The sequence below is a fragment of the Globicephala melas genome, chromosome 20 (genome assembly GCF_963455315.2).
Source record: "Globicephala melas chromosome 20, mGloMel1.2, whole genome shotgun sequence".
NCBI lineage: Eukaryota > Metazoa > Chordata > Mammalia > Artiodactyla > Delphinidae > Globicephala > Globicephala melas.
This window is the reverse complement of record NC_083333.1, coordinates 43,099,566-43,117,836: the sequence shown is the minus strand read 5'-3', so window position 1 is coordinate 43,117,836 and position 18,271 is coordinate 43,099,566.

Sequence of the window (18,271 nt, the reverse complement as noted above, 5' to 3'; positions counted from 1 at the left end):
CTGGCCTCCTCCTGGCCCTTTACCTGCCATTCCCCATTCTTACGGAAGGGGGATGTTTCTGCCTGCTCTTGCAACCGGGCAGCATTGCTTGAAAGAGAGGGTAACCTTGGGACCCTTGGCTACTTTTGGGGAAACGTGAAAGATTTTAGTAAGTCTTCCCTGAATGACTGATTTCCCCAGGAGACATGAGACTGTTGAATGCTGACATCTCTTTTGGGAGACATTTTCGCTAAGTGCTTGGCTCTGGAGGGCCGAGCGGAGCCTTGTTCCTCCCTCTATCTCCCCACTCCTCTTCTCCATGCTAATCCTCATGTCAAGGGATCCATCCCCCTACCTCTGAAGAGAAGGACCTGAGCTCCTACCCAGCTTTTGGGGCAGGAGGGATTATGAATCTTGGAATCAGGTGGACCTGGGGACTTGTCCCTGGGGGAAGAGGGTGGCTGGGGGCAGTCTTTCGTAACTTGATGGGCTGTTAGAGGGTCTTACAGCCTGGCTCATCAACCCCAGATTCCTCACCCACTCCCTCCAATTCCTTCCACCCAAAAAAGAGAGGACTTGTGAAAAGCGGGGGCTGAGTGGCCCTGGTGTCACCAGTGCCAGCCCTGCCCCTCTGCCAGCTTGGGTGAGAAGAAGAACTCTGGCAGTGACACCTCCTCCTCCTGTTGCCACCTCACCCTCTTCCCAGGCCCCAGGGCTGGAGAGGTGGGGAAGGTGGAGAAGGCTGTGACGAGGCCCCCTGGGATCCCCTCACTTCCCATCGCTGCCCTTCCCCCCTACCTCATGGATCGACCCACTGAGCATCGAGAAAGCTGGCCTTGGTGAGGCAGAAGCAAAGATACGCAAGCTGTGTGTCCAGGATGGGAGAGACACCGATTTCAGCAGACCTCAAATATTACGAGACAGGCTGGATGGTAAATACGGGAAGACGAACGACTTACCAAACTCTCATATCCCATTCGTAGCAGAACCAGAGCTGCAATCCCGGTCTCTTGACTCCTGATCCAGCACTCTTCCCACAACAGTGTTTGCCTTCCCATTTTGAGGGAGAACAATCGTAATAAATGAAAAGTCATATGATCACATCAGAAAAGGTTTGGAAAACAGAAAAGAAAATTGCCCCCCTCCACCAGCCTGGACAGCGATTTTCTTCACCCTGTTGTCCTCTGCCTGTATCCAAGGCTTCTTTTCAAGCCATTTCTTATCAAGACTCAAATTGAGCTTGGCTCACCTGATGCCACACAGCACCTGCCACACCTGTGGGTCGCAGATGGTGCCAGGAAGCTGTTACAATGTGGATTCCTGGGATGGGCCTCTAGAGATTCTGATTCCCAGGCCTATGGCGGGTTCCCCCAGAATCTGTATGTTGAAGGACTCCAGGTGATTCTGGGCCCCACAGAGTCCATGTATCCCACTCTCAGGCCCCCTCCCACTTTGCTATTTCACCTCCAAGTTATGTCCCAGCCTGGGAGCCTGTGCCCTGACCCTGCTTGCTGTGTGCTCCTCGGCGCCTGGAAGACTGTGTAATGACTGAGGATGGCCGCTACAGGCATTGAGAAGATTTTCTTATTGAAGCTCCAGGATCAGTCAATTCCTCACCCCAGAATCTAACAGTCACCTGGGTCCTCTCCTTAAAATGTGTGGGTGCTGAGCCCTCTTGGGACCCGGAAGGCTCTTTTTTTTAAAACATATTTATTGGAGTATAATTGCTTTACAATGTTGTGTTAGTTTCTGATGTATAACAAAGTGAATCAGCTATATGTATACATATATCCCCATATCCATTCCCTCCCGCCCTCCCTATCCCACCCCTCTAGGTGGTCACAAAGCAACGAGCTGATCTCCCCGTGCTATGCAGCTGCTTCCCATTAGCTACTTATTTCAATCTTGAGAAAGAAAAACGGAGTTGGAGGAATCAGTCTCCCTGACTTCAGACTATACTACAAAGCTACAGTAATCAAGACAGTACGGTACTGGAAGGCTCTTGAATGGGCTTATACTGTAAGATGCAGGGAGGACTGAGCAGCCCGTGGAGGAGTTGGGGAGGGGTGGCTATTTGTGGAGACCCAGCACATAAAGACACCAGGGCCAAGGATTTCTGCCCTTCACCCTGCTGGGCACAGCCTGAGAGGCTGTGAGAGGGTAGATGAGTGAAGCGGTGGTGGCGTGTTGGGGATGAAGCAGGAGAGGAAAGAGAGAGCGCAGTGCGAGGGGCCTGGGCTGAGTTTCTGAATGATTCAGAGATGGAGAGGGACAGGCACCACAAAGTCAGAAACCCAGAGTGTGGCTCAGTGAGAAAATCTCAGGCCAGGAAAAGGGGGATGCAAGAAAGAAGAAAAGAGGGAGATGGGCCAGGGAGAGGTGGAGACACCTGTGGGGACTGAAGGCTGGGTCAGAGGGAAATGGGGTAACAGGCTTGGAACCCCAATTCCAACTGTCTGTGTGGCCTGTTCAAGTATCTTCACAGCTCTGGTTTCCTTGACAGTAAATGGTGCTAACAGACATTCTGCCAGGACAAGCCAGGTCTCAAGTGAGGTGTAAGGTAGTGTAAAGGCTGAGGGGGTCTGCCCCAAGGCAGGAACAGAGCAGAGGCACAGGCTATGCTGAAGTGCCTCCTCTTCCCCTCCTCCAAGCTGCCTGTGGCTTCCCCTTCCTCCCTCTGGCATCCATGTTCCCCACAAAGGGTCCTTCAAATCCAGACTCCAGACTCCACTAAGGGCCTTGGGCCCAAAGAGAACCTCTCTGTTTGTACGACCCCATCTCAGAAAGGACAGCCTTCCCCTCCTGACGCCCATACACCATTCCTGGGGACTGGGATAGGCCAGACCCTGGGGACTCTGGGATCACAGAGATAAATTAGGCTCAGCCTCTGCGCTCAAAGAACTCCTAGCAAGGTGACCTCGGGGTCAGAGTTCTCCCCTCAGGGCACTTGTCCTTCAGATGCAGACTTGAAACACAGCAGCCTGTGCACCTACAACGAATGACACCCACGTGTGCACAAGAGCCCACGCACATGCGCGCGCGTGCGCTCGCGCACACACACACACACACACACACACACACACACACACGGCCCACAGAGCGATGCTAGACAAATCCCTGTGATCCAGTTCTTGCAGCCACACCCCTTCTCTTGTCCCACATGCAGCCTCCCTGAGCTCCTTGGGCATCTGCTCTGCTCACCCACACCCGCCCTGAACCCCCTCCGGTTCTGGGCCCAGACTGCCTGTCCTTCAGAGAGCGAGGCCGGAACCATCGGCTTAACAGCCAGAGAGGGCAGAAGGGGAGTGACAAGCACCTGTAGAAGCCCCTCCCCCCATGACAGCTGGAGGAGTTCCAAGTCCCCGGCACCCAGCACCAGGTGGTCAGTGTGGCCTCATCCCAAGGTCAAGGGCTCCGGGTTCTCACCCCCAGGCTGGTTCCCCTTCCCCACCCCCTACACCCTTCAAGGCTGGGCAGCCTTACCCTTTGGCTCCAGGCCATGCCTGGCTCCTGCATTTCAGTCCTCCCTCCATGGGCATCCTATCTCAGATCAGCTTTTCTCTCTTTCTCTAACCACGGTCACCCCAGCCTCAGCTCTTCACACTAGACCCTCACGCCCCCACCCCCCAAAACACACACACACACACACACACACACACACACACACACGTGCGCAGAGCACCCCACCCCCACTGTGTTCCCGGGCTAGGGTCCCTGCCCCCTCCTGAAGGGACCTTAAGATGTTGGGTACTTGAGCAACCTGTAGTCTTGGGGGTATGCCAGGCTATGGGTGGGCAAGCCTGAGCTCCAGGGAGGCCGAGGAGAGACTGTGTCCCTCCCCTTCCTGGGGAATCTCAGCAGACAGGCCCCTAATCTCAGGCAGGAAGCAGGGTCCGGTTACCAGGAGTGGGGGTGGGGGGAATACCCAGGGCTTTGGGTAAAGGGAGCTGGGGTAGGGGGCAGGGAGGAAAAGAAGAGCTGAGTAGTGGGATGCAGGCCAAGGGTTGACCCCTCCACAGGCAGGCTCCTCTCTTCTCCCCATCCTGTGCTCTTGGAGACTGCACAACCCCCTGGCACAGTCAGGCTCCGCCAGGCCAGGCCACCATGGAAGGCCATTCCCCGGGGCCTCTGGGCACAGGGCAGCCAAACAGCCCCTGCCTGGTTCCCTCGCTCTCCAAGGCCCTCGCCTGGCTTCCTGTGAGCTGTATGTATCCGTTTGCCCCGTGACTCTGCCGGTCTCTTAGGGCTCTGAGTCTGTGTTTCTCTGCTGTGTTTGTCTGATTCTGTGTCTCTCAGGGTCCCCGGTGCTTCTGCCTGCCTGGCTGTGAGTATTCTTACACCCACCTCTATCTCTGGGATCTGTAAAATCTTAGCGTGCTTGTCCCGAGTGTAGGTTCCGTGTCAACCTCTCTGTGTCTGTCCATCTGCTTTTCTGTGGGGCTGAGTCTGCAAACGTCTCCATGTCTCTGTCGGTGCCTTGAGCTCTCTCTAGGTCTCAGTGTGCCTGCTGCATGTCTGTCTGTCTGCCTGTCTGTCTGGGACTGGGCCCCCATCTGTGAGTCTGCTCTGGGCCTGTCTCTGGCCTGAGGCCCTTTGGCTTGTGCATCTGGTTAACACTGTGGGGTGGGGACTAGATGGGGCAAACTTATGGAGTGGACCAGGGATGGACCAAAGAGGAAGGGACAAAGGGGACACAGGCGGTAGTGGGGGGGAGGAGATGAAGGGACAAATCCCATTCCTAAACGTTGCCTGAAGCAAGCTGGATAGCCCCAGAAAACCAGGATGAAGCTCTTCCAGGCCAGTGGGCAAGGGAGAGAGGGACATGGCAGGGAACACTTCTGGTCAGGGTCAAGGGTAGAGTTGCACAGAAACTGAAACAGACATCAAATGGGGAGGACCCAGAAGCAAATGGAAATACAGAAAGGGAGCTCTGGGTTCTGACCCTGGCTCCACCACTAGCCCCCCATGACCTTGGGCTAGGGGCTTTCCCTCACTGTGCCTCAGTTTTCCGCTCTGTAAAATGAAACAGTCAGTAGAGACCATCCTCTTGAATTCTGTGAGAGAGCCAAGGGGGCAGCAGACTTCCCTAAACCCAGGGCAGGAGACTGGTTGCCCTCTTCTGTCCCTTGAGAGGTATCCCAAGGTCCCTTCCAGTACCAACATCCTCTGTGTCTGTGATTCAGCTCCCAGCCGGCTTAGAGGGAAGAATGGGGGTTAGATAGCAGGAAGGACTTCCTGCCACACAGCAGGAGGGTGAGGAGGCCCCAGATTCTCCTCCCAGCGGTCCTGGGGCACCTCCATTGGGGCTGGGGGTGTAGGCTCAGCAGCTGGGGAATTAGCCATCGCTCTCAGGCCCTGGGGGAGGGGCCGGCTGGACTGAGAAACCAACGCAAAGTGACAGGGGCAGTTTTGACACGCGGTGAAGCTGACGGGCCCAGGGGGCCAGGGCTTAGGTTTGGTGGGGGGGTGGGGATCCCATCAGATGATTAAAAAGTAGGTCAGAGGGAAGAAGCCGCAGCCGGCATGGGGTCCGTGGTGAGAACGCCATGTAGCTTCCCCAGGGCTGTGGGCCAAGATGGGGTGGGGGAGCTGTGCTAGGAGTGGGGACAGCGAGGCTGCAGGCCCAGAAGCTGGCCCTCTGTCTCCCTCATCCCTATCTCATGGGGCACTTTGGAATTCTACCTGCAGTCCCCCTTCTGGCCTTCCTGCTGTGCCATCTCCTCCTCAAGGGCAGGAAGATGCAGCTCTTCCTCTGTCCAGTCCTACCCCACCCACAATATACATACAAATCCTGTTCCAGAAACACCGGGACTACTGCCCGCCATGGAAACCCTTCTTACCTTCCACCTCAGGTCCCCCTACTGCGAAGGCAGCTTGCCGACTTATCCTACATTTCTTGCCCGTCTGAACAAATTCACCTACCACTGTGTCCTCTTTGTCATCTTGCCAGCTCTGCATCCTGCTTGGGGTCCACTTTGGCCCTCCAGATCGTACTCAGGGCTTCCTTTTCCCTCCTTCCCTCCTTTTCCTCCCTCTCAACTCCATGAAAGGTAACAGTGGCCTGGGAATGGCATAAGGCAGAGAGCAAGGCGGAGTGACGTAGGAGACCCAGGAGCCTGGGGCAGGTTGGTCTCCTGGCACTTCATAGGTGGAGGCTAAGTGATCGCATCCGGATTGTACAGAACTCTGAGACACCTGGTAGTGTTCCCTCCGTTTAAGCAGTTTAGAGCCACCTCCCACCTCATCCACTTAAGGCTAAGAAGTTGTCTTCCCTCAGCCCTTCATACTACAGCTCAATCTCATTTCCTTTTCTGAGATCCCCCAAACCTATGGAGAGATTAACACCCCCAACTTGGGAGTGGAATGGAGGCCCAGGCCCTATACGCTGTGCTCCATTCCTCATGAATCCCAGGCACAGGCAGAAATCAGGCAGACAAGCAGCGTCTGGGCAGAGGGACAGAGCAGGCATTAGCAGTGCCATCTCCTGCTGAGTGGACACCTGGGTCCCAGCCACTGCAACGGAGGGCACCCAAGGCCAGGTAGGCGTGGAAATAGATTGGTTCGGTCTGACCTTGAGTTTAACCCCACTTACCATACCAGACACAGATCCGCTCTGACACACAAGTCTGAGATTTCCCTGGGAGCCTGTTGTCTGCTGCCCACCCCCCTCAGTTACCCAGGAAGTGTCACAAGGCGACCTGCCAACCTCTTTCCACCAGAGCCACGGGCAGCTGGCAGCCCCTGGACCCTCATCTCCAGCCACAGGGGTCGTGAAGCCGGTGTGGCTGTCCATAGCCTCCCCACCTCGTGCCTGCCTCTGTTTCTTTCCAGTCACTGGCACCAGAACCTGACATGTTCTGTGGGTTGGGGAGGGATGGCTATGGTTAGGCAAGTTCTTAGCAACTGGACCAGTGGCTGGGGATTGGATACTGGGCCCAGGGTCTTCGCATTTCACAGATACACACATATGCACACTGACCTGGACTCACCACCCAAGGCTCAGGGCCCCAGGAGTGGGCTGTGTACCAGGGTTCTCAGGCTCCCACTACCCTGGACGTATTGCTGAGTTCAGTTTGTACTTTGTCTCATCCCTTGACTCCCAGTGAGTTTGGAAATTGGAAAAACCTGAGTTCTTCCTGGTGATCCTGCTGCTGCTTAAGGGCACAGAGGATGAGAAAAGAGAACACTCCCAGGCAATTCATACCCTTGATTTCATTAGGCTCCACAAGGCCGCAGGTCAGTGGGGCGGGGACCACTGTACCCGTTTTGCAGAGAAGGAAACTGAGGTATAGAGAAGTTAAGTACCTTGTCAAGCTGGTGACCCTGTACTGAACCCTTATGCTTGCACTGTGCCCTTGCCATGACCCTACCTGTAAAGAGGATACTATCCGTTCTTCATTTTACAGATGAGGAAACTGAATAAATAAAGCTCAGAGGGTGGCTTTATTTCCCCAGGCTCTCAGTTATTTTTATCCCCTATCCCTGTCTGCTCACTAAGTATCCTACCCACCCCAGTTCCGGCTCAGAGCCCTTCCCCTCCCCCTGGAGAAAGGCAAGACCTTAAGGCCTCCCCAGGTCACCCCTGGTGTGTGTCCCCTGTACTTTGGGAAGTCATTCCTAGTGTCCTTTTCTGTCTGACGACCCTGCAGAATTGAGCTCCATTACTCAGCAAAACCCATCCCACTTATGGGGCAAAACGCCGGGGTGGGAGGGGGGAGCGGTGGCGGGGGAAGCAGGACTGAGGAACTAAAAGGGGCAGGGACTGGCTCAGACGCACAGCCCAGGCTGCACTGGGCATGGCGGCAGTGGAGGAAAACAGGTCCAGACAGAAGAACCCAGGAGTGCAGGAGTCCTGTTTCCAGGTGTAGGGGTGGGGGCAGAGGCATTCCTCACTTTTTTGAACTCCCCACCCCTGAAAACTGGGCCCACTGCCACACATCCGAGCGGTTTGGTGTTTCTGTGTGAGTGGGGAGGGGCTCGGCAGCTCTCAGAAATAGGAGGAGGACGCCACTGGGCATGCTCCCTGCCAGGCAGTGTTGCCTCCCTCTCTCTGCGCACTCCAAGGTTCATCACACCTTCGGCTCTGCCCTTCTGCTAACAGAACCTGCACTCGCTCCCCATCTTGCTTCTCACCTTGGGACCTGTGAGCCAGTGGCCAAGAGGGAACCAGCAGAGCCGGGGCCAGCTGCCCCACCCCTCTCCATGCCAACCCAACTGCCTGTGATTCTGGGGACCCCTGTATGCCCCTGCTGCAGCCTCAGTAGCTCTGGGACAGCAAGTGGGGCTTAAGAGCTCCTGTTCTTGTCTGGGAGGTAGGAAGGGGCTTTCTCTGACAGCTTATGTGGGGAAATCAAGGGCCCCATCCTCTGGCCCGAGACTCTTCTCAAGACTTAAACTCCCTGAAACATACCATCCTTCCTTAACAAACCCAGGGAAGACTTCCAAAAAGATCATCTGAGACACAGTCCTTTCCTTGCCTGGACTGTAAGTTCTTCCTCGAGCCTAACTGTGATCCCCTGCAGAGGGGTGGAAGGGGGCAGAGATGAATCGCAGTTTCTTATAAACCTGGTGGCTTCTTGTTCCCCGACGACAATACAGCGGACGAGCTCTGTGGTTCTGGCTCTGAGTCAGGCCCCGTCGCCCGGGCGTCCCCAGTGCCACCTTGCTCCGCCCCGCCTCAGACTGGAAAATCAGGCTCATGCCTCTGCCCGAGTCAGTGCTTCCCCTGCTTCCCCTCACGATCTCGCTTTCCCCTAAAGGGAGGTATTTCCTCGAAGCTGGGAAAAGTCAAGGGGGCAGAGACCTGGCCAATTACCGGGAGGCGGATAGTGGGCATGGGGCATGGGATGGGGGTGGGGCTACCCCGCCTTCCTGCCCCTCCCCTCCCCTCATTCAGCCCAGCTCCCCAGTCCTGCCTTTCTAGCTCATGTGTGCGCGAGTGCAGGAGCATTTTGTGTGTGTGTGTGTGTGTGTGTGTGTGCTTAACACACACGTACGGTTGGTATTAGGGGTGAGCCCCCTAACCCCCAAAGGTGAAAGTGGGGTGGAGGAGGGGAGATGTCATGCCTTTGGTGTGTCTATGAGTGTCACAGGTTTTCTCCCCACATACGTTATTCATATGTTCCTTGTGCATATGTATTCTCCATCCCTCCTGGAATGCTCCGTGTGTGCCCTACTGCTTGCAGCCTGCGGTATTCAACAGAGTCCCTCCCTCTCCTTAAGTGAGAAGCCCCGCCTTGGGCCTTCTCCTCCCCAAAGTTTGGGGAATTCAGGGATCAGTGAGGAGGTAGGCCCATCCCTTCACAGAAAAATGACCCTTCTTCCTCCAACCAGGGGACTCCCAACCCTCAGCTGGTCGGGGCAGGTCACAGATAGGTCAGGTAGACCCTCAACCTTCCCACCTGGTCAAAGGCTCAAAGAGATGTGAACCCCATGAACCCCACTCCCGGACCCTGGATGAGAGCAGGCGAGTGTGGGGAAATTGAATCCCGGGGAGGGGGCAGTTAGAAAAGCCTGAGTCGGCAATCTAGAACTCACGTGCGCCCACCCGCAGCCTGGGGGCGGGGCGGGGAGAACGAGGGAGTGAAACAGGAAGAGAGATGGAGAGACAGAGAACGAAAGCTGGAGAGAGAAACTGAGACGATGGACAGAAAGAGATCAGAGTCAGAAAGAGATTGAAGGGCAGAAGTGGGAAGGGAGGGGGCCACTGGGAGCAGAACTGCGGCGGGCGGCGAGGGTGGGGGGGCGGGGGGCGCGGGCAGCAGGGGTCAAGGGAAGGGTTGCCTTTCCCCTTTCTTCACCAGCATCACAGATGCACAAGCGGTCAGCGCTGAGAGAATGCAAGTCTCTCAGGTCAAGAAGGGGAAATCGAGGCTTAGTGATAGAGTCACTTAAAAGGGAAAACCGAGCCGGGGAGAACCCACCCTCCTGCCTCCCAGACCGAGCTCGTTTTCAAAGCCCAGACGGGTTCGGAGGATCAGGCAGCCGGAGGATCAGGCTCAGCTGACACTTCCCACATTTTCTATGGTGGGGCTTGGGGGTGGCAAGGGGGAAGGAGATTGGTCTTGACGTGTATTTGTATGGCAAGCGCACTTCCTCCTTTGAGATGTTACAGATCAATAAAAATAGCAAAACTTTCTAAAGGATGCTCTTACTCCACTTTACATAACATGACATTGAGAGGAGGGGATGCAGCCTTCTCCCTTGGCACTGGCTACACTGATGCACAGGAAGGAGGAGATAGGAAAAGGGGCCAAGAGTGTTTCAATATCCAGAAGAAAGAAAGCAAGTGTCTCTTTCACCCATGCCACCTCCATCCCAAACTCAGGATCACCTCGATTGTCTCTTCCTGACTCTGGGAAGGATGGAGAGTTAGGCCCTGTCAAACCCCAGACTATCAAACTCTAGGTGACACTGACCGGGGGCTGGGCGTTCACAGTGCAGCCTGGCTTCTCCCATTTGCAGCACCCTGCCTGAAAGACCACCAGCACAATTTGGCCCAGAGAGGGGAGGGGACTGTCTCCAGGTCACGCAGCAATCTGGGAGGGAGGTGCCTGCTGAGGACACTGACCCCAGGCCCAGGCACCAGCTGGGCTGCCAAGCTGATACCCAGGCCCTGCCCGCGGGACCCACCATGCCCAGTCACGCCCTCTGCAGCAGCTCGGCTCCTGGCTCCCTTGAGGACTGGAATTGGAAGAGGCAGATTGAAAGGAGACTCGTTGGAGACCTAAGTGTCCTCATCCTTTCCCCCTCCCTCTCCAAGCTGTTGGGTGAGGTAGCCCAGGAATAATGTTACCCTCCACCTTGGTGACCTCCCAAACCCTTGGGCCCACAGACATGCTGCAATACAGTGCCTGCAGCCTTGCCATCTGGGAGCTCAGATTCCAGCAAAAGCCTCCAAAAGAAACCACTTTTCCATGTCTGCCTCTGATTCCTCTGAAAATTTGGGGGGCTAATAGGAGGGGCTTCCAACCCCCTTAGTCATCCTAGGAAGCCAAGCTGAAGAGCAGTGACTGATATTCACCCAACCACAAGCCAATTTTGTGGTTTCAGTTGTTTTCAGAAGGAGCAGCAATGCAGCAGCAGGAGGCTGTGGGCAGAGGAGTGGGCTGCCTCCTGGACCCCAGCCCCTGCCCGGGGCACTGATGGGGCAGAGTGAGGGCACTCAACTCTGCCCTGGCACGACTCAGCCCAAGCTCAGGAAGGCCCGGAACTGCCCCCACCTCACAGATTCACAGGGAAGAGTTTGTAACAACCAGGAACACCGCTCTCCCCCATCCTCTCCATGTCCCCCCAGCTACTTGACTGGTTAGGTTGGCTGCTTCCTGGATCCAGGGTGAACACTTTTCTTTTCCTTCCTTTTGGTTTCATTTTTTCTTTCCTTTCTTTCATTCCCTTTCCTTTTCCTTCCTTTCATTCTCTCTCCTTTCTTTTTCTTTCTTTCTTTTTTCCTCCCTTCCTTCCTTTTTCTCTTCTTTCTTCCCTCCCTCTCTCCTCTCTCTCCCTCCCCTCCCCTTTTCCTCTAATATGTGTGTGTGGCAGGAATAATTCAGGAGCCACAGCGAAGAGAACAGAGGCTGCTGGAAGGTCCTCCAGATGAAAACGGGCTGTCAGGCCCCAGATCCAGACGCCCAGGCCTAGCCTCCAGCTCCTTCGGCTACGGCACTCACTGCCCCCAGTCCCCAAACCACATCTGTTCACTTCCCTCGTGAGCTGAGAAGGGATCCGGATTAGCGATAAGGGAGTCGATTTTAGAAGAATCTCAGAAATATAGAATGCCAAAAGGTCAGCACCGAGAGGGAAATTAAAACAACCCAGTGCAGTCCCTTCCCCTTTTTTTCTAATTGAGGAGCAGAATCTCTGAGAAGCGATGCAACATTCTCAGAGCTTGGGTAGGACGAGAGGTCCTCACTCTCAGAACAGGCTCTGAGCACCTCCCGTCACTGCCCTACAAGGTGCAAATTTCTCCCCTTCTCAGCTTTTAATGTTGACCAGACTTCAGGTCCTAATGATCAGGGAGAAGAATCAGGAAACGAGGGGTGGGCCAGGCACAAGGGGGCAGATACAGAGCATCAGCAGCTGGGCACAGAGAGGTTTTGCATTTTTCTGAGAACATGCGGCATCTCCTTGTCCTCCTCCTCCTGGAAGCCTGCCTGAAGTAGCTTTGGGTCTGTCACCCTCCATACCTGGGACAGGAAGTGGGGTCTGGACAGGAGAGGGGTGTGTGGGGTGGAGAAGTTAGGGAAGGGGAGGCACCCCCATGGGGAAAAAGCTGCCTTAATGAGTCACTGCTGCCCAGGGGCAGCCCTCCTGGGGGCTGCCCGTCTGCAGTTAAGGTTTATCATGTGATTTCTACAAAGGATAGTGGAGTGGTGGGCTAGAGCTGGCTTACACCAGCTCGCAAGAGCTGAGTATGTGGGTCTCTTCCCAATGCTCAGTGCTATCCTAGTGGCAGCTCAAACTGGAGAGCCCGTTGTTGAACATTTACCAGCACACCACTGGATAACGGGGTCAACTTCAAAGCCAGGAGCATATGCACGTGGGACTTCACGCATGTGTTGGTGTGCACTGTTCCTGGGGTCCACGTGGGGTCACGTGTGAATGAATGGCAGTGCGTGCCCATGTCCCTGAGGCACCTGGGACATACTGTGTGGCACTCTGCTCCTGGTTGTTTGAGACTGTGCGTGTGGGCCATGCGTGTTGGGAGGAGTGTGTCTCTGCAGGTGGGTGTCACTGGGAGCCTGATAAGTGAGGAAGGGTGTGTGTGTGTGTGTGTGTGTGTGTGTGTGTGTGTGTATATACACACAACCGGGACTTTGGAAGGATGTGTGTGTGCTTTGTGCATCTGGGGCTATGTGTGACAGGATGAGTGTGGAGGACCACCGTGGGGAAAAGACCCACATGTGCTCACTGTGGGGGACTAGGGCCACGCCTGAGACCCGACACACACAAATCCCTGAGCTCAGAGACCCCCGTGCCAAGTCCTGTTCAGTCCCTCCTCTGTCCTCAGGCTTAACCACCTGTCAGTCCAGGAGGGAGTGGGATGCCAGGTCACGCAAGGGGCCCTCTGATCCCTCAGGTAAGTTCCTGTGTGTGCTGGGCCCACCATAAAGGCCAGCACCAGGGGGCACTGTCCTCTTCCCTGCCCCTCACCCATGCCTCTCTGGGTGACCTATCTCCTTCACACCATCCCCTGATCCTCCCCCACCTCCCATCCACAGATTGCTTTTGCTGTTGGGGGCTGGGGAATGGGAGAGTTCAGCTCCTGCAACACCCACAAGGCCACGGGCCCCAGGAAGGGGGAGGGATGTGATCATCATTCAATTGGCCCCATCCCCTTACTCACCGTGGGCTGAAAGCCTGGACTGGGCATCCTTCTGGAGCAGGGGGCCCTGGACGGAATAACACGGGCTCCTGCATTCCCCCTGCCCCTCTGCTGATCACCCCCCCAGCTCCTCTACCACAGGGAATTTGGCTCCAGTGCCCCCATTTCCCCCGCCAAGAAGTCCTGCAGGCCTCTTGCTCCAGGCACAGGGGAAGGAGCCCGTTCACTGTGGCTGCTTTCCCCTCCTCTCCTTCCCTCCCTGGTCTATAAGGGCCAGAAGAAGAAAAGCGTGACGCTAGGACAGTGGGAGAGGGAATGAGGTGAGACAGGCTTTCTCACCTGTGGTCTTCTAACTCAGATCCCTCACCCATGTCTGGGGTGGGGACATATGTCTTCTGACACCGGCACCCACTCTCATCCTTCCTCCCTGGACCCTTCCGACCCCCGCTGCCTGCACTGGGTCATTCTGCTCATCTGTCTGCCTCTGGCCTGCACTGCCTCAATGGCAGCCCAAACGCCCAGCCTTAGAGAGAGGGAGGGATTCACTGTGGAAAATATGCAGGGAACCAGATCCCTCAGTTCATCTGGGAAATGTGTCCCAGCGTCTTCACAGGAAGTTCTGCCTAAAGTCTAACCTAACATTCCTACTACTGCAGCCGTGCCCAGCACCTTCTTCCCATCTCAGCCAACCTTTGCTCCTTCAGATGAAGCTGAGCTCTCAGGCAGTGAACAGCCAAGCTCCAAAAACGAAAACAAAAGTCTCCCCTCGTCCCCAGTGCTCTCTACACACTCTGCCCGCCCCCTGCCCCAGCTACCACAGAAACCCGCAGGGCATTGGAGCCTTCATCCCAAAATGAGTCAGGGCCCCTCAGAAGGGTTGAGCTGGGGCACAGGAATTTCCCTTCATGCCAAGCAAGGCTCTACTTCACACTGACCTCTGTCCAGCCTCCTTGGCCCAAAGGGGCAAGATGGGCTTCCACCCGGAGGGGCTGGACCTCCTGTGGGTTAACCCAGCTGGCCCCGGAAGCAGCCTCTGCCCTGGTCTCTTTTAACACCAAATTCCCTCCCTGTTTGGTGCCAGAGGGGGATCCATGCTGAGTGCCTAAGTATGGAGCTGGGGACAAGAAGTGCTCAGGCCCCCCCGAGCCGTACTCGGTGCCTGTCTCACCCTGTGCCCCATGGTACCCTCCACATTTTCATTCCAGAGCAGTCATGGAAATAGAAGCTTCTCCCTAGGGGGGAGGGGGGGACCCAGGGGACCCTCAGGCGGGTGCCAAGAAGCCAGTTGCAAATCTCCAAGCTCTTTCTCCTCCTGCTCTCAAGAGATCAAGATTTTCCCAATGAGGAGGGAAGTGCTGGGCGGGGGCGGGGTCTCAGGGCCAGTGAAGATGGCTGACCGGGGAGAGTGGAGGCAGAGGGGGGGTCCCGCTGACCCTGTGGAAGCTGCCATACTCCCCCCACCCTGCCCCCTGCACTGCATATATTCTCTCCCTCCAAAATAGCATCTCTGGAGGGGAGTGGGGGAAGTTCTCAGCTCATCCTTCGCTCCTCCCCACAGCGTGTTCACAGCTCTCTCGGCTGTCTCTCGCGACCTGGTTTCCCTGCCAGGTCCTTCTGCTCTGCCTCCACCCTCACCGTTGGCTCGTCCGGGTCCCAGGACCCTCCGGCAGAGGGTCCCATCTCCCTCTCCTCAGCCCATCACACTCGCTGCCTCCCGCCTCCAAGCCTTGGCTGCCACATCATTCCCTGCCCTCTTTGGGATAGAAGTAAATTCAGTGCATATAAATCGAGCACCAAATGTGGTGCTGGGGGTCGGTGCGGTAGTCCCTGGGGCAGAGGAAACATACGTCAGAATGGAACAGTCCTGGTCCTTTTCTCCAAGGATCTTACAGGGCAGAGACCTGACATCTAGCAATACCTCCGATGGACAGAGTCCTCTTCCAGTGGAGCTGGGAGTCCCCTCTCCCTCCCACCCCGCAGCCCTAGGGCCGGGGTCTCACACTGGACCCTGGTCCACCTCGCACCATTTCTAGAATCTACTCATAAGCTCCCCTGATATTGTTTGGATTATTTCTCATGCAGAATGTTCTCTTGAGCAGCTCCCAGGTTGGCAGGGGCTGTTTGGGCCCTGCCCTGGGAAATGCCTAGTCTGAAGGGGGAGGCAGGAGGGTCTGGAGAGAACAACTCCCCAGCTGGGCAGAGCTGGGGTCAGCGAAGGTGTGAGGGGGGCTCCAAGGAGAGGGTTCCCAGAGGAAGGAAGGGTGGGTGGAATAGGCTCCCAGGAAGGAAAGGGGCAGGGCTGGGGGGTCTGGGGCCAAGGGAAGTGGGAGGCTGGGATGGGGTGTCTGGAGCAGCAGTAGGTGCATTTCCCTAACCAGGGGCCGGCTGTGGGGCTGCCCTCTTGCCCTCAGCACCGGGAGCTTGGAGGCAAGGAAAGAGAACCTCAGAGGCCCCCTCAGGGAATCACCTCCCCCTTTGTTATTTCGGGCTCCATTTTCTTGGTCCAGAAGGGTGTCAGCGGTAATGCAAATTAGGTGTTGGAGGTGCTGCCTACACCCATCCTGTCCCCCCTCCCAGCCTCTGCCCTCCCTCCCTGCAGGCCGGCACACACAGCAGACTGGAACATCTGCGAGGCGCGCCCGGTGCCTTTGCCCTTGGCTGAGATGGCATGGAGGGTGGGCGACACTGCGGGTTCTCGGGGGGCCTCTGTCTCTGCCATGAGGACAGGGCAGCCACAAAGAGGGCCTTCGGCGATGCCCAGGCCTTCCCCCACCCCATCTCCCTTCTGCCCTCAGCCCTGCCAGGCCCCCCTGGGTCGTGAACATCTGTATAGACCGTCAATGCCTCAAACCAGAGCCTCCCCTCCAGGCTGCCGATGGGAGGGACACAGCCTGGAGCCTTCTCCACAGCACCCCCTCCATCAGGTCCTCTTCAGATGTCAGTTAGATTTCAAAAGGCACTTAGGCCACTGCGGGGTACAGCTCCGAGTGGCAGGAATGTCTCTGGAGTGTGTCAACATAGAGAAATCAGAGGAAGGGCAGGAATGGGAGCAGGTGCTGCAGGATCTCACACCACTTCCCCCCATGTGTGGTCTCTGCCCAGACTCCTGGTTCCACCCCTTCCCAGGTAGGACTCCCTTGACCTGGACGGTTCATCCTTGTGTCTAACCTCCATTCTTCCTGCAAGTAGCCAAAGTGGCTCTGTTCGTGCCCTTGCTAAGGAAGAAATGTGACTGGGGGCGCAGTCCTGCTCCCCCGGCCCTATAAAGATATCACCGACTGAAACCCCACCCTCCCTGATCTTCATTAGTCCTAATCAGCGGGGTGTGGTGTTTCTCATTAACACGGCTGACTCACCCACACACCCTCCCGTTTGCTAGCTGTCAGCTTCCCACCCCTCCACTCCTCCCCAGCGCGTGCGCGCACGCGCACACACACACACACACCACCACCACCATCACCATCACCACTACAGTTTCTGAAAGGAGCTCTTGCTCTCCTCAGCTGATTGCCTGGCACAGCCTCTACGGGGACCCAGGAGAGGGGCAGGGGTCGCCACGGCCTGGTAGCTCTGGCTGTGAAATCAGAGATGAGGCGGGGAGGCCTGAGGGGTAGCTGGTGGTTGAAGGAGAGACAGAGGGCAGTGGGGCCGGAGCTGGGATGTTGGGTGTTGGCCTTTCACCGGGCACTCGGGGATGAGCTCATGGACAGCTTGGTGTCTGTGAATCCCCCCACACCGCCAGCCGTCCAGCTCTGGGTCTGTGCTGATGACAGTGAATGGGTTCTTGGGTGTCTCCTCCAGCCTTAGCAGGATCTTCCCCCCACTTTGCTCCTGCGCAAGTTCTCCCGCCCTCCTCACCCTTCCAGGAGCTTAGAGATCCAGACCCCTCTGCCCCACGCTCTCTCAGGCCCTGGTGTTCCTCAATCACTCCCACAGAGTCCTTCCATCTGATCACAGCCCTGGTTGGGAAGAGGAGGATGAGTGTTGGCTGGGCTCCCCAGCCCCTCCTCCAGCCCCCCCCACCCCTGATGTCTTCTCTTCTGGGCAGGCATTAAGTTAAAGGCTGTGGTTCTGGAGGACCTGGGCTGCGGAAACACTAGCTTTTTCTCCCTTCTTCCCCTTCCCTCCCAGCTCCACCCAGCTTCCCACCTTACACCTGAGCCCTTTCCCGGGTCCCCAGAAATCAAGGAGACAAGCTGCCAGAATCTGCACCCTATGTTGCCATGCTCCCCTCACCCTGGTGACAGGGGAAATGTCCAGGTTGCAGGATACCTGGGTGCCCTCCCCCCTCAAACGCGCTCAAGGACCAGATGTGGTTACTCAGGTCACGCCCCCTCCTGTAGCTCACTCCCAGGTCATCCTTTGCACTTTTTATCTATGGCTAGGATTTCTCTTGGCTTTGTGTCTCTTTACCATCCCTAATTTACTAATGCCCTTCTAGCAAATGCTTCCAGAGAGCCAAACAAACCCAGACCCAGAAACCTGGGTGCTACCTTCCTCCATGGGAATTCACGGAGGTGGGAAAAAACCAGGGGAACCCATGTGCCAGAGGTCCCGGAAGCTTCTTTCCCAGAGCTTGTGAGAAACCATGTCCCATAGGGATGTCTGTTCTCACCTTCCCTGGCACTCAGGACTCAGCTGCAGATGGAATCCAGGTTGGATAAACTTTTAGAGGCCAGCTATAGTTGCCAACTGCAACAGAAGAGCAGGGGAGACTGGGACATCTCCCCATGGGGGTCTGCACCTTGGCACTAAATGGAAAGGGATGTTAGCCGTGGGTCTGGAGCTGAGCCTTGGGCCTTCAATGAGCAACTGCCCCTGCCTTTTGTTTTTAAGTGAATCCTTGGCCAAAAGGGTCACGTGGAAATGAAAGGCAACCAGTGTTGATGAATAAGTAACTCAGGCCCTTTCTGCAGGCAAGAGGGCACAGCCCCAGTTGGGGCAGAAGTCATGGGTTCACGACCTGCC